The following is an 8,081-nucleotide window of genomic DNA, read 5'->3' on the forward strand; positions in this document are numbered from 1 at the left end:
AATAGGACTACATTCGCTTATTGCCAGTACCCTGGAATTACTGCTGTATATTAAGGTCAGTATGTATTATAAACATTATTTTTATGATGCTTTTCTATATTACTAAATATATTATGCAGGAATTACAGTTAACATCATATTTAGGACTTGAAGCCACCCAATCTACCTACCTATGCAAAGAGCCTATTGACACTTCGTTGCTATGTAAGGAGACCAGGACATAATTCACAACATCCAGCATATGTCTTGAGTTCTACTTGTTTTTTTCTAATTTGATTTCCACTTTTTAATTATCTGGAACTTAAACATGTGAAAATGAAAATCAGGCATATGCAGTACACAATCAGAACCACACTATACATTCTCATGATCTTTTTCTGGATCTATACCATAACTTTTACTCAGATGCAGTTTTTTACTATCATAATATATAGTATTTTTTGTTGTAATAATAAATACAAATTGAGTTCATACATACTGTAGTATTCCTTTAGCAGGCAATCACTATATGTTTATATCTTATTTGGTATTATTCAGTAATAAGCACTAGAGAAATTATTTACAGCAGTCAACAGAATTGTTTGTTGACCATGAATTAGCAGAAAATCTTTCTGTTTGTATACTAGATGTATTTAGGAGAAAAAAACATGGTATTATTGTCCCTTATACTCAAACTTTCTGGAGCACCTCATAAATGTACTAGATGGGTGTGTTACCCAATTAGGAAGGAGGAAAGGAGGAGGGAGTGGTAATTTGTCCAGCAGACATGTGCCACTTGAGCTGACCAGGAGCTCTTTGCATCTCTTGTCAGTTGGAAAGAAAGACATGTCATACGACTTAAACCTAGGATCAAACACGATCAACATAATGTAGTGATCCAATTTCAAGATATTGGCAACCCATGGATCCTAGCGAAGCGAGTAAAGAACTTGAATTACTTTGTTCCATCTCCTCCTTCAGTTTCTTGAGCTGCTTTTCCAAAAGTCTAATTAGGAGAACCACCTGACTCAACCTGGCAGAGTCTGAACTCACTTCATAGGTGATTATTTTGAATGGTTTCAGCACCATGCACAACACAGAAAGTATTCTCCACTGTGCTGGACCAAGGTACATTCCATCTCTCCCTATGCCATGGCTTGTTGTGTAGTTTTGGATAGCTTGTTCCTGTATTTGCTGAAAAATACAAAGGGTGGAATTCCACCTTCTTATTACCTCATCGTGGACATTGCAACACTCTGCATTATATGGTAGGCACTGTGGCACTCTGCATTATATGGCGGGCACTGTGACACTCTATATTACACTGCAACCCTCTCTGCATTATATGGTGGGCACTGCGGTACTCTTTATTACTGTTTTTGTCAGCATTACAACAATATCTGCATTATATGGTAGTAAAGGCAATGTTCTCTGCAATATATATTAGTCACTGCGATGTTCTCCTTATTATATGATGGTCACTGCAAAGTTATCTGTATTATATGGTGGTCACTGCAAAGTTCACTGTATTATATGGTGGTCACTGTTAGACTCTGTAAAGTATGGAGGTGACTGTAATGCTCTGTGATGGGTGAGGTAGTGTAGTACAGGCAGCAATACTTGGCCGTTGAGTAGTGAGACAATTGAGCTTGCATGCTCCATTGAAAAGTGTAGATACCCCAGAACCACAGACAAAGTGCAGCAGGCGATGGCACCTTAACGGGAATAACAATGGGGTTTTCCCTCGCCGTACATACATTTCAGTGTTTACAATGCTGATAACTGTATCCAAGCTAGCCCAAGGTGACTAGAGCTACAGCTTCTAATCTTTATGCCTTCTGGAGACTGGACATAAAAATTATTACTGACCTGGTTTTAAACTATAACTAGAATACCAGTTTCAGCATTATTGTTATTTTTGTATTTTTTATTTGGCTCTGGAACTGTGCATTTTTTAAAATTTTACTTATGCTCCTCTGCTAGCTAGCCACACACCTGGCTGGCCACAGCCCTTCAGCTTTACACTGCCTCCCTACAGTTGGCTCCTACCATTGCATTCCCCCTGTGGGCATCAGTGATCCGCTGTGCGATTGGGTGACTTGCTTCTTTTTGCAAAGGATTGTTTAACAGTCAATTGTTTTTTTAAACTACTGCTAGTATTCTTGGTCCCCTTCTGGGATGAAGATATATCCCCAGCAGCAGCTGCAGGCCTAGCGATCAATGATACTTCTGAGGGATCCTTAATGGGGAGTACTGAGCCATAGCAAATTGGATGCAGGACTAGCTCCAATCATTAGCGATGATATTGATGATGAAGGTGTTGGTGGTGGAGATTGCAGGTGCGGGGATCTAGCTGAGAGAAGGGAGCTAGCTGATGCTGGACTGCTTGTTGTTTCTTTTGTTTTAGCATAAGTTTCTGATTGTGCCAAAAACTTTTTATGAACACGCTGCAAATTACGTAAGAGGCAGGAGGTTCCTAGATGGTTAAGGTCCCTAGCTCTGCTTACTGTGGCTTTCAGATAGCTTGACAATTGTTATCAGGATTTGGGTAAAAATAATTCCACACAAAACAGTTTGATTTTTTTCTTCCTATGCCGAGGCATGACAATGGCCTTCTTATCACAGGCAAGAACTGCTTCTGCTGGTGCCTGACTTAGACAAGCAACATCCTCATCATTAACATCATCATTAATGGCGTTAGCTACACACATATCCCCCTGCACTTCTACAGCAGCATCCTCAATTTCTATGTCAGTATATTTACTTGTGCTGCTCATCTCCACATTTGCAGAATGGTGAAAGGAGGCTTCTCTACGAGTACAGTATCAGAAAGGTCAGGCTCACACATAGCACACATGGACACACTTAGGGCCTGATTCAGACCCGGTCGCAAGCGCTGAGCGCTCACAACCAGGTCGATGGTGGCCCACAGCGCATGCGCACAACGGAGCCGGCTCCGTCGTGCGCATGCGCGAGACCCGGCTAGCGACGAGCAATCCGTCGCTCCGGGTCTCGCACCAAAGGGGGCGAGCTGTCAATGATGAGTGACTGCTCACCCCCTTTGGTGAGCGGGCCGGGGGGGTGGCTGCCCGAATGGAGGCGTTCCCGAGGGAACGCTTGCCGTTTGGGGGCGGCCCCACTGACATCACGAGTGATGTCAGTGGAGAGCTTCCGGCTCTGTTAGAGCCGAAAGCTCTCTGGGGCTTGCAATGAACGAGACCCTACCACAAGGGTCTCGTCACAAGACCATCACGACCATCATCATGGCCGCTCACTATAGCTGTGGGTGGTCAGGAGGCCGCTCCAGAAATAAAAAAAAAATACCCTGATTCAGAGCGAACGTGATGCTTCAGAAGAACACATAGTGTCACAAGCCGCCGCGCTGCCAGTGCTGCGCGGGGTGAATGCCGGGCAAGCATTTGCTGAAGTCGCCTCCTTCCTCCTGTTAGGATCTGTGGTTGCAGCATATTGTTTGCAGTTCCAGCCTTAGTTGCTACTGAGGCTCTGCACTAATTACTGCCTGTCTGTGTGAAGTGTCAGGTGCACACTAATTGATTCTCCTGTCTGTGCACAGCCCAGCTGCACACTAGTCTGTCATTAGGGAGGCTTGCTCTGGTTGGGCCCTGTCTCTGTTAAATTCCAGCCAGACCTTCACTCCATGCCGGTGATAGCGCTTCTCAAGTTTCCAGTTGTGCCCAGTCTCCTGTTTGTCAGTCGAGTTCCAGAATCCTGTTTTGCTGTGTTTACCCACTGCCATTTGTTCCATCCAGGCGGTCCAGTTCGCACGCTGCCTGCTAGTGCTGCTTGTGTCATCTAGGCGGCATGGCATGCTTTCTCATTCAGGTGCACATGCCAGTGTCTGGCAGCTAGTGTCAACCCGGCAACATTGGCTGCACCTCAGCATCCAAATTGCGCAGTCCGTCGCACCATCGCCAGTGTCAACCCAGCGACATTGGCCGCACCTCAGCGTCCAAAGTGCACAGTCTGGCGCACCATCGCTAGTGTCAACCCGGCAACATTGGCCACACCTCAGCGTCTAAAGTGCGCAGTCTGGCGCACCATCGCCAATGTCAACCCAGCGACATTGGCCGCACCTCAGCATTCAAAGTGCACAATCCGGCGCTCCATCGCCAGTGTCAACCCGGCGACACTGGTCACACCTCCACGCCCTTGGGCATATTACACCAGAGACTTACCAGGCTAAAGGCTGCATCAAACCCTCAAGGCTGCCTCCACAGCCCAAAGGCTGCATCTCACCCTTGGCCCTCAGGCCACAACATCTACTGCAGAAGGAGAGGAGTTCAACAGTAAAGAGATTGAATAAATCTATATGTGGTTAATAGGTTCTGTATGGATAGATACCATCGATAGCCTGTCTTGTTCTATTTTACTATATATATAATTTATTGTATTGTGAATTTTCTAATAAGTGTGATACCTGTATGGAATAAATGTATATTTTTATTTAGCACTCTTTGTATATCAGCTTATTTATATACTGAGTTTTTTTTAAAAACTATTTATATTCATTTACCTACCTGATTTAGATTCTTTTATTTTTTGTATATTAGGGGGAATCGGAATAGACCCCCTCTTTATGAGCTACTTTGACTGAAGAGAGATTTAACAATTTAATTATTGACTGTTTATATGTGGTTTGCGCCTGAATTAGTATATTCTTGTACATTATATTTTTAATAAGTAATCAACAGTGACCAGACAGTGTGACACAAAGTGCCTACTGCCCCTGCTTGAGACTGCAACACAGCTCCCTCCCTGAGTCCACTCCACACAGACACAATGTCCCTGCCATATATACAGAGAAGGGACAGTATGTGACTGTGCACTGCTGCTAAGTACTGCTGCCAAGCTAATTAAACTAGCCATTTTTCATTTTAGCGCTAGAGCCCTACCTACACTACCGCCCCCGCCGGATCTCCAGCATGAAATGGCAGCTGAAAACTTGGGACATTTATATGCAATCCAAAACACAGTGAGATCCGACAATTGATAAGATGATGTCTTGCCACGTTTTGGGTTCCAAGCCCGATGGAGAGAACAGAGTTGGGATTCAGGTCAGGAGTCACATTTTGAAAGAACTAATTTAATAACTATAATAAAAATTCAGTAGGAACACATTGATGAGACTGACATGTAAGCCTCAGAAGCACTGTGACTAGAAAGATGAGCCACCCACCACGGTGTCCTCCAGCGTCACCCATCCGCCTGCCAGTGTGTGTTTTGGACAGACCCGTTATTAAAATAACAAACAAAATAACAACAGTATCTGTGTCCAAAAAGCAATTGGACAGTATCTAATGCTGTTAAGAATAAAATGTATTTGTGTCCAAAAGTGGGCAGTGTCCAAAAAGCAATTGGGCAGTATCTGGGTGCGGTTAAAAAAAAGTTTGTGTCCTAAATGCAATTGGGCAGTATCTGGGCGCTGCTAAAACATTTGTGTTAAAAAATCAACATTAGTACAAAAAACATTACTAAGGATTCTGTATTCTGTGATGTGGGAGGAGGTCCATGGGGGGTGACACCATGAGTTTCCAGACCACGTGACGCCTCTGTCACCCAATTCAAAATAGTAGTTTGTAGATATTTGAATGGAGCGCAATTAGCTGTAATATATGCAGCAGGTGAGTTTATACTCTAAACAAGTAAAAACACAAATATTTGATAAAAACGGCAAGAATGCACAGGGATTGTGTAAAAACCCTTTTCAAGCGATAAATACAGCGAGATATATGTGAAATTACCCACATTAATGGGATAAAATAAACATAGTAGAATAATGGTAAAAAATATTACCGCATTTATTTCAACACTCAAATGAATACAAATATGTCAAACATGGAATTGATAATAAAGAAAAAACATATATACAGTATATAAAACTGGATAAGTCCTGTAGACATACCATCATTGGCAGGTGGTGTGTGTGAAAGGATGTTATTAAAGCCCAGGTCCGGACAAAGGCTATAGTTCAACAGCACACCACAAGCATCAAAGCCTTATAGAGGTAGATCAGGGGTCCAGTTACAGCAGCACGGCGTCTGTGCAATGCATTTCGGAATCAGTTGTCCTTTTTCAAGCACAGATCTTTAATAACATCCTTTCACACACACCACCTGCCAATGATGGTATGTCTACAGGACTTATCCTGTTATATATATATATATATGTTTTTTCTTTATTATCAATTCCATGTTTTAAATATTTGGTTTCATTTGAGTGTTGAAATAAATGCGGTAATATTTTTTACCATTATTCTGCTATGTTTATTTTATCCCATTAATTTGGGTAATTTCACATATATCTCGCTGTATTTAGCGCTGGAAAAGGGTTTTTACACAATCCCTGTGCATTATCGCCTCTGTCACCCAGGCAGGGCTGCTGAGATATTGGGAGGCCTGGTACTGCAGGATGAGACAACTGTACAGGGCAAGGCTATGCCCCATCTTGGTGTTAGTTTATATTATTGCACAGTGTGGGCGTGGTTGCAGGGGGGTATAAGATAAGATTATGCTTCCCCTGCACTCCCAGGACTGTACAGAAACTGGAGCCTGGGTACTTTGTTCCCTCTCCCTCCCTCCATTTGGCGCCCCTGAATAGGGATGTCAATTGGTGAGTTAACCATTGATGGTGCTGTCATTGGGTAACATGGATGAATGTAACCGTTATTGGGGAACCATGTTTTGCACACATAGATTGCTGTCCCTGCTGTGGGATATCAGACGAAGGCCCAATAAGAAAAGGGGGTAGGGCTTAGTGGGCTCAGATATTCAGAGTTGTACGCTAATGCCGCCACTGCTGCTTCTGTCTATGCAGATGCTTTGCTAAACTATGCACATGTTGCAGACGCCGGGAGATGTATTGAGCCACCCACCGGCGGCTTTGCAAATCCAAGCATCTGTGTACAGACCATTCAATTATTGCAGTCCTGACTGAGTCTATGGCTCTGCAGAATGGTGGTGGGAACTGTGACACCGGAGCCATATTTCCTGCGTAGAAGATTGTAGACACAGGCTGTGACATGCTCTGAAAACGGTTGCGACACACCAGCGTTCTTTGCCACCACTTCCCATTAGCTCCCCCAAAGGCTCCCTAACTGTCAATCACACTGTGAGTAAATAGTCGCTGTGAGTGACTATGATAATGTATGCATGCGTGGTTTAATAATAATCACTGAGGCTTCTTCTGAAAACAAATATAGTTACATGACCCCAGCTATACAGAGAGATCCGGAGTCACATGCAGAAATAGCTGACTTATGGCAGGGCTATAGGGAGGGTGTCATTGCCCGGGCTGACACCATCATGGCGCCGGGATATCATCACCCTACGGGCATCTGGAACGGCACCCGGTGGTGTGTAGAGCCTATCAGAGTGTACGGGAAGCTCTACACGTTCTCCTGCTGGTGGCCCCGCCCCTCAGGTGATGTCATGGGTCTGGGGGTGGAGCCAGAACAGGGAGCCCTACTCCTGCAAGAAGGAGTATTAAGAATCTGATGTGAGGGGAGAGGAAGTTGTACTGTCCCTGGCCCCTGAACTCAGCATTCTCTTCTCTAGCAAGTGGGGAAGGACATTGGATATTACGCTGAGTGACCTATTTATTTCACCTGTAGCTTCTCTGATTAGTCTTAAATGCTCTATCATCAGATCACTCCACACACTCAGCCACACACCATGTAATCCTTATCACAGTGGCGTCCCTCTCCGCGGTGTCACCTGGTGCAGGGAAGGATGCTATGCTCACGACGTAGCCATGCGCTGCTGAAAAAGGGTGTGACCTGCTTTATCACTAAAATAGAGACTCGGACACAGTGAATTGCCGGGAACGGGTCATACTTTTTATTACTAAATACTAATAACCTACTGTATATAAATGCACTAAAATTCAACTAGTAAAACATTAAGCAGTACTAAAATATATAGTGGCAGGGATTTGAATGGCCTAGCAATAGCACATGTTAAATACAAATAAAAATGTGTAAAATAACAAATCCGGGCCTAAACAGCCCGCTGTATAATAGCAACTCGGGACCAACTGCATCTCCCCCCTCAACTCGTAAGGGTCACTGGCCTCCTGCCCAACCC

This window comes from Taudactylus pleione, unplaced genomic scaffold, assembly GCF_031769625.1.
Source record: "Taudactylus pleione unplaced genomic scaffold, aTauple2 ptg000456l, whole genome shotgun sequence".
NCBI classification, from domain to species: domain Eukaryota; kingdom Metazoa; phylum Chordata; class Amphibia; order Anura; family Myobatrachidae; genus Taudactylus; species Taudactylus pleione.